This window comes from Triturus cristatus, chromosome 1_1 (assembly GCF_964204655.1).
Source record: "Triturus cristatus chromosome 1_1, aTriCri1.1, whole genome shotgun sequence".
NCBI classification, from domain to species: Eukaryota; Metazoa; Chordata; class Amphibia; order Caudata; family Salamandridae; genus Triturus; species Triturus cristatus.
Window position 1 is genome coordinate 1,039,566,763 of NC_140579.1, and position 12,652 is coordinate 1,039,579,414.

Here is a 12,652-nt window from a genome sequence, read left to right on the forward strand (position 1 = left end):
ATCAGTTTATTTAAATGGAAGACCAGTAGCTGTATTCATAATGTAGATTATGGAGCAATTACATGTTGTGGTATATAACATGTCAGCTCCAGGCTGCTGGCCAAGGACCTCCAGTACTGTAGGGATGTCTGGTTTGTTTTGTAATGGAAAATTAACTCACAAGTATGTAAACAGACCATACATTGACAAATCAACCTACACCTGCACTAATAAATGACTTCACTTTCCTATTGAGATTAGAATCCTCATGGGGTAGGTACACAGCATATTCCCTGTAAAGTCATTTTAGTCTGTACTGAGACACACTAGTAGGATTCAGCTTGTGACGTCTCTTAGGATGAACACATTCTCCCTCACATGTAGATGAATGGAGATGTCCAACTAATTTCATTTCAGGTAGACCACCAAACGTTTCCATTATGGTACAGTCTTTCAGTCACAGTCAGCAAATTGTGGACAGAGGATCTTTCATAGTAGAAAATCATAAGCTGATTCTGTTATCGTTCCGGAGTGATGGATTAAAGTTTTCATTAAAAACCGACTCAAATAGGGTCAGGATGGACTTTAACACTCTATTGAAATTTCCGCCAATGCAAAGGTAAAGTATAGGTGTGAAGAAACTGTTTATGCATATTAAACAGACTGCAAGTGCCCGGATGGCCAGTAAGATGTGCCCTGGGGCCCATACACTCATGCCGGCATGTATGTGGTATGGCATCCAGCAGATGAAAAAAGACAAAATGGCTGCCAGGATGACCTTAAATGGTTTTTGTGACTTAACAAACTTTTTATTTTTAATCTTGACGGCGATCTTTACGTAGCAAAAAGGTAATTATGATGAATGGGAGGAGGTATCCTAGTACCACTCTCACGATAAACATTAAGCAGTTCACCCCTTTCCTGAGGTTCTGTACCTCAGGATTATCCCAATCATCTGATAGTGCATAATTGTTGAAGCAGATGGTCTTGTTTCCATCAGTGATACGTGTTTCCCGGAAAACGAGGTAGGGTGAGCAGAGCATCACAGATAAGATCCATGCAGAGGTGGTGATGATGGAGGCACAGCAGATGGTCCTATGGGATCTGTACCACAATGGATGGAAGATGAGCAGATACCGGTCAACACTGATGAACGTGAGCAAGAAGACTGAGATGAACATACACAGGGAAATAAATCCATTCATCACTTTGCATAGAGCCACCCCGAACTTCCACTGAGCGTTCATGAGGAAAGTAATTCCCAAGAAGGGAGTAATCATAACAAAGATAATATTGGCCACAATGGGATGGAAAAACCAGATGGTGTTGAGAGTCCATTTCAACCTAAAGCCCAGCACCCAGATAAAAACACTGTTCACAACAACTCAAAATAGGAAGGTAAAAAAACAAGATGGCTGTGAGAAGGTTGACAGCAGTTTTACTCCCTCTATTGTAAATGGTTGTGCTATCAAAATGAAAGGTTATGTTGTCTTGAGCCATTTTGTCCTACAAAAGAGAACACAATTAGAATCAAGCCAGGATATTAACTTTTTAATTTTTACAGCTTGGTAATGCTTCACATTTATGGTGTGCTTAAAACTTCACACAATTTGACACAAAACAAATCTTTCCGATATTTGTACGAATTACATAGGCCACCTATGAGCATGATTCATGCGTTTTTCATTTTTATTTAACTTATATGTATACAGTTACAGAGTGGTATTTTGTTCCTCTCAATGCAGGGTTTTAATTTTTCATGCTTTGACCTAGATGATCAGGTGGAGGGGGAATGCTATGCAGAAGTATGGATTGCTTTGGCAGCATTCGACTAGAAGCCGCGAAACCCTGCTGCACAGCAGTGTCATGCTATCCTCCACATTATTAGGAGCTCAATGAATATTGAATTAGCATCAACGTATTCAAGTATTTGTTCAGAGAGGGCCATCATATGTCAGCGGTATTTGAAGCTTTTTCGGATGAAACTCATTCAAGAAAGACATTCTTCAAGAAAAGGCTCTTTCACTTAGGAAGGATTTAATCAGGTAAGATTTCTTCTTTCTGAGTGAAGACTCAATCATTCATGGAAGGCACTCAGGGGCATATCAACAAGGGCTGGCGATATAATTATCGCCGCTTTAGCGTCTGTTTTTGGGCAAAAACGGCGATAATTATATTGCATTATTTACAAGGACAGGCTATCGTGTGTTTCCTTGATTCAGCTCCCATTTAGTTCACGCCTCGCTTTGCATCTCTAATGAAATGCAAAGTAGGCATTCCCTGCAAAAACTAAGGGAAAATGATCGCTAACTGTTTTTCTCCGTATTTACAATACGGCCCAGGACACCCATAGCGATATAAAAAACAGCGCTAACCGCTGTTACCGCAGGTATTTTAAGTCTGCTATTTTTTATGACTACCCTATCTATGACATGGGAGGTGGATTCAGTGGCTGAATCCACATCTCCCTATCATCAAGATTTCTTCTATCGCTGTGGGAATATCGCTGGATTAACAGCGATATTCCAGCATAACGATGCTTTTGATGTATAATTTATCGCCCTGGAGTAACGCGTTGTTGATAACGCGATATCCGGGTGATAAATGACAGAGATAAGCGGCGATAAATATAAAAGCACTAAGCGCGCTTTGCGATATTTATCGCCGTCTGTTGCTGATATGCCCCTCAATACTTTGGGAAAGCCTCCAATGATCTCAGTTTAGATTCCTTCATGGATGATGTATTAACATAGTCAAGCCTTTTGTTTTTAATTATTTCAGATAAGTCCCTTTTATACGACAAGAAACTTTTTTTTTAAATAAGCTACATTAAAAAAAAAAAAAAAGTCCAGTCAGTCAAAGACTCTGCTTCTATTCAGGCAAATTTAGATTAGTAAAGACATACAAACTTCTTGACAAAGCTGTCATGCATTTAGAAATTCAGAATTCTTCTAGGCTGAGCCCATTCATTCTGGAAGCCTGTCTTATTCACACTCAACCATTGTGCAAGAAATATGCACCAGTCATTCAGAAAAAACATACGCAATTATAGAAGAGGCTAATGTCCTTTCAATACAGACTAATTCATACAAAGAAAATGCATTCACTCAGAAAATATACAGACTTTCAAAAAAGATTTGCTAATTCAGAAAACACTCACATATAGAATGAACAATTACTGATAGAGGATCCATAAAGTTACTATTTTACACGGTTAATTAATGTGTGAACCAGCTCTGAGGGCAACCTTGCATTATCCCGGTCCCTATAGCCATCAATGAGTATCGAATTACTAGCCTAGGTCATTTAGGGTTCGGCAGGTGTAGCAGCTGCGACTCCTGGCTTGCCCCTTGCTTTTCCTGGCGACCCCTAGCCTCAGAGGCTGCAGAAGCATTCCTAGCAGAGGGAAAAGAGGGCGGTCAGATATCTGTTTACCTTGTACAGTCTCCACGCAGCCCCTCCTCTTGGATCTCAAAGGGGCACGTTCCTGTTGAACAGCTACAATATCCTTTTGACCTGGAAATGCCAGGAGTAAGTTGTTTATTGTAAACAAGAGAAAGTTAACAGGTCCAAGCATGACCTTGTTCAGCTTTTCAGGTGAACTGAAGAACACATGTTTTCCAGGCTCTAGTCGGATGTGTGTTAGACTCCTTGAGTTAGACCCCTTGTGTTTACATTATATGAAAGAGGTTGACTTTTACCGCTCATGCTTTTAACTTTGCTTTTAAACTTTGTAAAAATTGTATTTGTGTAATTTGGGAATTACCTCGGGGTCGTCACATTGATCTTACCGCCTGAATCTGCTGCTATTTTTATACTCGGAGTGTGTTTTACTCCGTTTTATCGGCACTTTGCACTTCTCTGAGGCCTGCCTAGCTTTTAGCGGCCATTTTTGTGTGCCACCCGCCTTTCGTGGTCAGCGCTCTAGTCACTGCACGCTGCATGCCATACCCACTCAACCCTACTTAACGGGCTGTGCTCAGGCGTGCAGCGGGCATGCAGATGGCGCACTGAAGGCACGCCTAAGGCAAGCCCGTCTGCGCCCGTCAGCGTCTCTTCAGCGGCCAGGACCAGTTATGCTGCCCGAGTTGGATCCCATGCTGGCAATGTATTGCAGCTTTCTGGTGAGTTCCTCAAATCGCTGCGGCCTCCCATATGCGCTTCTATTTGTACTTGCCCCATGCCTTTTAATCCGGACGCTGTTTTGCCCAGACTGTGGCTTTACTGTGGCGCTTCCACGCCATTTTAGTGATTCCCTGACTGTTTTCCCGAGGGCGCCGGCCGTCAAAGCCGCCCTTATTAATGCCAGATCGCTGAGGAAGCACTATATGGACGTATTTGATTTGTTCTCTGGCAATTCATTGGACCTTTTGTTTGTCACAGAGACCTGGCTGGATTCCTCATCCAACCCCACGGTCGCGCTGGCGACTCCCGCTGGCTTTAACATTCATCGTGTGGATCGCCCAGCTGGTAGAGGGTGTGGCCTGGCTGTTTTTTATAGGGAAAACTGGTTCTTCTTCAGCGAACCCTCTAGCATTTGGGGCGAGTGTGAAGTCTTGGACTTCAGCATTCAGTTCTCATCCCATTTTACATTAGGTGGGTCTCTCATTTACCGTCCCCCTGGCCCTGCTGACACCTTTCTCAAATCTTGTGGGGATGCTATGGCTGAGCCAGCATTGCGGTTTTCCTGTTATTTGGTCTTGGCTGACGTGAATCTTCATCTTGATCAATTTGAGGCCGGTGACCCAGCCGACTTTCTTGGCTCCCTCCAATTGGCCCATCTTTCCCAATGGGTCACCCACTCCACCCATCAATGGGGCCATATTTTAAACCCCATTTACTTGAATTTCCCTATTCAGGTGGATAAGCCATCTCCGGTTCCCTGGTCGGACCACTTCCTCATATGCTTTTCCTGGGAAGTCACCCAACCTGTTAGACTGGTTGGCATTCATCGCCCCCTACTTTTAATAAAATCAACCCTCTCCAGTTCATTAGCTGTCTAAATGCTTCCCGGCCCTCGCCTCATCAAAATCTGGAGGGGAATGTGTCCAGCTTCACAAACTGGATTTCCGACTCGGTAGCTGCCCTTTCCGCACCGGCTCGGCCTAAACTAGCAAGAGAGTCCCCTTCCAAACTATGGTTTTCTCCGGAGCTGAGAGCATTGAAACATGAATGGAAAATACTGGAGAGAGCATGGCGCTCTAGCGGTTACTCCTGTATGACTAAACATACACTTAGATCAAAACAAAAAAGCTACTATACCGTTATAGCAGCGGCAAAAAGTTGCTATTACTCTTCCCGTATTGATGAAGCCAACACAATTCCAAAGAAATGTTTTCGATTGTGCAAAGTTTTATGTCTCCCAGCGCCCAGGCACGTGCTGCCCCAGTTTCGGAGCACTGGTGCAATACTCTCGCCAAGTTCTTTCAGGAAAAAATTTGCACCATACAAGCTTCTTTTTCTGCCTGCACTACGGTGCACACAGCCCCCAAGTCAAGAAGCTGGCGGGAACCTGCTTTGGCACTTTGAGGACATTTCTTCCTCTCCTTCCGAAACCTGCTAAAGAGACAGTTGTTCGTGCCCTGATTCTGTCCCGCTTGGACTATGCCAACGCCCTCTATGTGGGCCTAACTGGCTACCTCTTGAACAAACTTCAGGTTGTCCAAAACTCGGCTGCCAGATTGTTGCTCTTGTTGTCTAGCAAGTGTAGCGTGCAAGGTCATTTACGTTCCTTACACTGGCTTCCAGTGGAATCACAAATAAAATTTAAAATTCTGGCTATTGCTCATGGGGCACTCTATGGTTCGGGTCCGGCCTATCTGCAGAAGATGTTTGTTTTTTATAACCCAATGAGACAGTTGCAGTCCTCTTCTCAACTTCTGGTACAGACCCCTAGGTTTAAACGTCAAAGGCTCGGTGGGAGCTCCTTTGTGCGGAAAGCCACTCTGGCTTGGAATGCTTTGCCTTTAGCGCTGCGCAGCATCCAAGATCCTGAAACTCTTTTTAAAAAGCTAAAGACCGTCCTCTTTTAGCACTTTCGGATTCTGTCTTCTTCCTCCGAGCACGCGCCGGGACACTCGAGTATCCGCGTGCGGTATAATTTTATTTAACATAACATAACATAACATAACATTTCTGGATTTGAAAGGCATCCAAAGCCTTCATTCACTTAACACCTATAGTGAATGTGTGGCAGGAGTGACATCTTTTTTTCTAAGATAATGGGAAAGGTAAATGGTGATTTCAGGGATTTTTACGTTTGTAAATATAAATATGTTCTAAACTGAAGTGCAAGAGAAGAGCTATGCGTGGGCCTCAGTTCCAGAACACAAGGAAATGGAATGGGCTAGGACTGAAGCAACCCCAGACAGCTCTGTCTTGTGTCAGTGATGGAATAGCATGGTTGCTACAAATCAGGAATAAGGTGCATAGGGTAATAAAGGTTCAAAATATCTTTATTTTGGCACTATCACCTTTGGCCATAAATGCACATATTTATTGTTTATACTAACACATCATGAAACAGTTAGGTATAAAAGGAACACTCCAGGCACGATTAAAATGAGCAATACAGATCCAGAAATATTAAGACATTCTTTTCCAAATACAAATTGCTTTACAAATAAATGATGTAATATTAAAACAAATGGCTGGGGGCTCCATCGCATATATAAGGGGGACATAACAAAAGCCTTAAAAATACGTTTTCTCTACCTGCCATCTCTTTAATCGGTCGACTAACAAGACTGCTAGAAAATCTAAACACCTCTTCTCTAACTTTCAATGTTCAACCGGGTGTTATGAATGTGATCAACCCAAGAGCCCTTACCAGAATAAAGAACTCCCAGGTAGCAAAAGGACTTAACATTAGCAAGCTGAACACCTTTGAGGGAGAAGGATCTTAGATTTTTGGGGGGGGTTTCCCACAGGTCATTATAAATGACTTGGCCTTTTTTATTTTAAGTTTCCTAGAGTCCAAAAATTCTGCAAAGAAATCCATCAATGTCTGCAACCCGACCACTTTCCCTGACATAAGGTGAGCATAAAGAAGCAAATGTACCGGACAGCCAGACACAATCGGTGCATCAGCCTCCTGGGACCATAGCATGGCATCAACCCCATTTATAAGTAAAAATAATAAAACAGTGGCCAATATAAACACCTGTTGGTCACTAAGCTTAATTCTAAAACAAGGCGTAAATTCACCATTAGGGCCAAATTGGACTTGAGTTGAGAGGTTATCGTAAAGCTGTGCAAGGAGGCTAACAATTTCCCTGGGGGCTCCGTAAGATAACAAAGTATGCCACAATGTAGAATGGTCCACTACATCAAACACGCTAGTGAGATCAGCAAAGCACAGATAGAGCGATCCTGACTTTGCTCTTGTATACTTTCCAAGCAGGAGTTCCAGGATTAAGCATTGCTCCACCATTCCACGTCCCTTCCTGAACCCATACTCAGCCTCAGAAAGAATGGAATTATCAGTTGACCAGTCCTCAAGTCTCCTAAGGACAATGCTACCTAGGAGTTTTGCAGAAGAATCCAGAAGGGATTAGCAATAATGACATCAGACCCTCCTTACATTTCAATCAATCAATCAATCAATCAATCAGGGGTTTGTAAAGTGCGCTTCTCACTCGTGAGGGTCTCAAGGCGCTGGGTGGGGGAGGTGCAGCTCTAGGTCAGTCGAAGAGCTAGGTCTTGAGTCTCTTCCTGAGGTGTTCAGAGTGGGGGAGCGTCTGATGTTGACTGGAAGCTCGCTCCAGGTCTTTGCTGCGATGTAGGAGAAGGCTCTACTGCCTGCTCTGGTTCTGCAGATGAATGGGGTCTCTGCCAGGGCGAGGTCGATGGAGCGGAGGTTCCTCTTGGGTACGTGGAAGGAGACTCTTTCGTTGAGGTATTTGGGTCCGATGTTGTGGAGGGATTTGTAGGTGTGGGTGAGTAGCTAGAAGGTTACCCTCTCCTCGATGGGGAGCCAGGGGAGGTCTCGTAGGTGTGGGGGCATGTGCTCGTGTTGTACGGTTCCGAGGATGAGTCTGGCCGCAGTGTTCTGGATGGTTTGGAGCTTGTGTAGCAGAGTTTTGTTGATTCCGGCGTGTAGGGTGTTGCTGTAGTCTGCTTATTACTAGTGCGTGGGAGACGGTCTTTCTGCATTTGTGGGGGATCCACTTGAAGGTCTTTCAGGGGATGTGGAGGGAGTTGAAGCAGGTCGAGGCGACGGCATTGATCTGGTGGGTCATGGTGAGGGAGGAGTCTAGGATGATACTGAGGTTCCGGGCATGGTCCGTTTGCGTGGGTGGGATTCCGAGAGCAAGGGGCCACCAGGTGCTGTTCCACGCCATGAGGGAGGGTCCAAGGATGAGGACCTTGGTCTTCTCCGAGTTCAGCTTTAGGTAGCTATCACTCATCCAGGCTGTGACGTCTTTCATTCCTTCTTGGAAGCCGAGTCTGGTGTCTTCGTGAGAGAGAGGATAAGCTGGGTGTCGTCGGCGTAAGATACTATGCTGAGCCCCATTCATTGATGATAGGGAGAGGCGTGACTGATCTTCTGGTCATGACGGGTAGTAAATTAGAGATCAGAATCTGTAGACCGCCCTTTGCTCAGCCTGCCAGAGACAGAAAAGCTGGGACAAACAAGGAAGAAAAGCCCACAGTATGAAGAGGGGTCACCTGCCGTGTTTTCTAGATACTGATAATATGTGTAATGAGAGTTATATCTAAACAATCATGAGAGCCTATTTTATTCTTCAGACCTGTGATGTTCCATTAAACAATCACACATACTTTGTTGGAACCTAACCAGTACCTTACTACAGTCTGGGGGATGAATAGGTGAGGCTGAGTCCACGGAAGCTACTAGGGGCATAGTATGTTAATCTACATCAAGCAAATTATTCAAGGGATCATATCTATTTGCAAGTGTAAGATGGGTGGCCTGCATATCCACTAATGGAAAACCAAAAGAACGAGGGTTGAAACCAGTTGGGATCTGTGATAGATGCCTGAATAAAAAACAAGGGGAAAAAGAGATACGTTGCCCTCCAACAAGAAACTATAAGAAAAATTGCAGCATCTTCCCAGCATACCAATGGTGCCTAAAAGTTATGATGACACAGTCTCCAGCAACTGATTTATTAGATGGCCCAATCCAGCTCACCCTCAGAGCCGGCAGGATTTGGTCTGCAGCTGAAATACACCTGAGGCAATGTTCCACCTGCTCAGTTTCCTTATTCAGGATCCCTATCGCGCCTTTGATAATTCCATCCAGGGATGAAGAAGAGGAGCCGGGCTTAGCTGAAGCAGTTATTTTTTGTTTCCCAATGTGGGGGTGCCGGGGGCCAAGGTATCACCAGAACTACCCTTTCAATGCTTAGTAAGCCTCATCAGAAAGTAGAACATAAATAAACAATGACTATTTCTTCTCAAGGCAGCACACAGCTATATATATATAAATGCTGACTTTCACAGTACCTGATAGCACAGGGGAGAGTAGAGATGTAAGGTAGACTTTTCCTGAATAGCAGGTGAAAGACAAACAGTGTCCAGACAGAAAAATAGATTAAGCAAGCATTTGCAATGCAATAGGTCTCACATTCACGTGAGTTTGAGCTATTGGCATTGTAAATGACAATGCCTTTTATTTATGTTTTGGGTTTTAAAACATAAATAAAAGATATTGTCATTTACAATACTAATAGCTTAAACTCTCGCAAATGCGAGACCTATTGCATTGCAATACAGGGACTTCTCGACCGCTTGTTAGATTGTAAATATCAGAGGAAGAGACCGGCCTGCAACGTCTTCAAAGTAGTTATAAATAGTGCAGTGAAGATGATGTGTAAGTGTTGTAAATTATACAGACACAAAGTGTGAAGTGAGAGTTACATATGATCCGAGCTATAAACACTAACAAAGTGCTCCAACACCTTTTGCTCTGTGATTACACTGTCGTGGCTCAGGAGGAAGAGCGGGAGTGGGGGGCTATTTCCTGCCCTCTCCGTGATTTGAGTGTGCAGTGGAATTGCATAATGTCATTGCTATCGTTGGCCTAATAAAAACACTCCAGCTGTAGTAGGGCCCTGGATTAACCTCCTGGTGCAGGGTTGGCTGTGCTTTATGGCAGGCATGGAGGGAGGGAGGGGAGGTCTCGGCTACAGCTACAGCCTCGTACAGTTCCCCTGCTATTACTAGTGAGTGAGAGGCGCTGAGTTGGTAAATGTAAATTGATACTTGTATAGCGCACTACTCACCCGCAAGGGTCTCAAGGCGCTTGTACGAATACCGCTGTGGAACCCATCCTGGCTTTCCCTGTGAGGCGTCCACTCCCAAGGTGGAGGCCAGGCATCCTTAGCGTTGTGGGGGCCATTGTGGAGATTAAGCAAGCTATTGCCCAGAGTTGCAGAGTGGGACTCCATGATTGGAATAGGCACCGAGGCAAGAATTATCAGGTCCGTGGAATTTTTGAGCCCAAGACCCGCCGAGGTGGGGAATTGAACCCTGGTCCCAGGCTAGACCTCTGCATCAGGGTCTGCCGCTCTAATCATTGAGCCACACTTCTCCACAAGTGGAGTTGGTGGTATTGGTACTTGTGGTGGTTGTATTGGTATAGGTGGTATTGGTGGTGCTGGTATTGGTAGTGGTGGTATAGGTGGTGGGCGTGGCATTGGTAGTATTGGTGGTGGTGGAACTGGCATTGGTGGTGGAACTGGCATTGGTGGTGGTGGTATTGGTGGTGGCAGCATTGGTGGTGGTATTGGTATTGATGGTGGTGGTGGTATTGGTGGTGGTGGTATTGGTGATGGGGGTATTGGTGGTAGTATTGGTGGTGTGGTATTGGTGGTACTGGTGGCATTGGTGGTGGTGGCATTGGTGGTGGTACTGGTATTGGTGGTGCTGGTATTGGTGGTGCTGGTATTGGTGGTGGTGGCATTGGTGGTGGTGGCATTGGTGGTGGTGGTGGTATTGGTGGTGATATTGGTATTAGTGGTATTGATGGTGGTATGGTTGGTATTGATGGTGGTATTGGTGGTGGTATTGACTCTCATGGTGGTTGTGGTATTGGTGGTGGTGATATTGGTGGTATTGGTGGTGGTGGTGGTATTAGTGGTGGTATTGGTGGTGGTGGTATTAGTGGTGGCATTGGTGGTGGTTGTATTGGTAGTGATGGTGGTATTGGTGGTGATGGTAGTATTGGTGGTGATGGTAGTATTGGCGGTGGTATTGGTGGTAGTGGTATTGGAATTGGTGGTGGTATTGGTAGTGGTGATTTGGTGGTGGTGGTATTGATGGTGGTGATGGTATTGGTGGTGGTGGTATTGGTGGTGGTATTGGTGGTGGGGGTATTTGTGGTGGTGGTATTGGTGGTGGTGGTATTGGTATTGATGGTATTGGTGGTGGTGTTGGTGGTGGTGTTGGTAGTGGTATTGGTGGTGGTATTGTTGTTGTTAATAAAGCAGGCTTTTGAAAACAACCCATTAGGTGGCTTAGTGCAGATGACATGTAACACAGATGTGCTGTTGTCAGCTTCAGCCCAGTAGCACATGATTATGTGCTACCTGGAATTCACATGACTTAATTTGCTAATAATATCTAAATCCATTTTACTCGGGGGCGGTGTTGAAACAGACACAAGATAATGCTGGGTTAAAGTGATTGAAAGTGGGCACCCCTGTTACAGGGAAGCTCTATTGCTTAAAAAAACACAAGCGTTTTCAGCTGAAGCAGTGCATGTCTGATCTGCAGTAAGAGAAACTCAATAAAGTAAATAGTGCTTACAGACTACATAACAGGTCCTGTGTAACAACCGAAGTAAGGGGCCAGTAATCATGGGAGGTTACAAATCAATACACGGCCGTACTAAGGAGGGACTAACAAGCCTATTAACGAATCCGAAGGCAGCATTTACAAAAGACAATGAATCAAGCCAAAGAAAAACATGGGAGGATCGTGGGCGTGGCTTCTCTCCCATACTCATCTACAGCAGTCTAGCAGAGCGAGTAGCGCATGCGTGCTGCTGCTAGGTTTGACCTAAAAATGAGTGGTGTGACCCTACCCTGTCTCTTCCTTGCGGTAACGGACACAGGACAGGCCTGCCTTTGGCCTGGGCTTTGCCCGGGCGCGGCCCGCGCAGCGGGTGAGATGGTTGCCCGTAATAGAGCTTGTGAAGCAATGGGCTCCTCCCCACCCCCAGTCTGCTGCCAGTCAGCACCTCCCAGCATGGCTGGTTATGGGACCTGGAATCCCCTGGAAATTGTACCTCATAGGGTAATCACGCGATTCCAATGTGCAAATGCTTACCTTTTCTAGACCAATGCTGTGTGTCACAGAGTGCAATATAGTAGTAAATGAATGCCTAGTGCTGGAGGCAAGAGGGTACTATGTTTTAATGCAGAGCAGCAACCAAAGTTGCTATACTGCATCGCAGGAGAGTGAGAGAAAAACAGTGCCATATTTATTTAGATAAACAACGACACGTCATTGTTGTCTCTTTATTTTGGGGTATCCATCAATGTATTTTGGGAAATTAGACACGGGTAGGGCAGATAAGGTATCAATGCACTTTTCACTAGGAAGAAGGAAAGTGCTGAGTTGAAGGCTGGATCTAGCTATAATAAAAGGGAAATTTGCTGTAAGCAAATAGATGACTATATGTACTTCAGAGGAATTTTAATGC

The 12,652-nt window shown here is 44.9% G+C and overlaps 1 pseudogene; it reads right to left on the minus strand.

Moving 5' to 3' along the window:
* Window positions 1–481: 481 nt before the first annotated feature.
* LOC146871497 (putative G protein-coupled receptor 33) lies at window positions 482–1,479 on the minus strand (annotated as a pseudogene).
* Window positions 1,480–12,652: the final 11,173 nt, after the last annotated feature.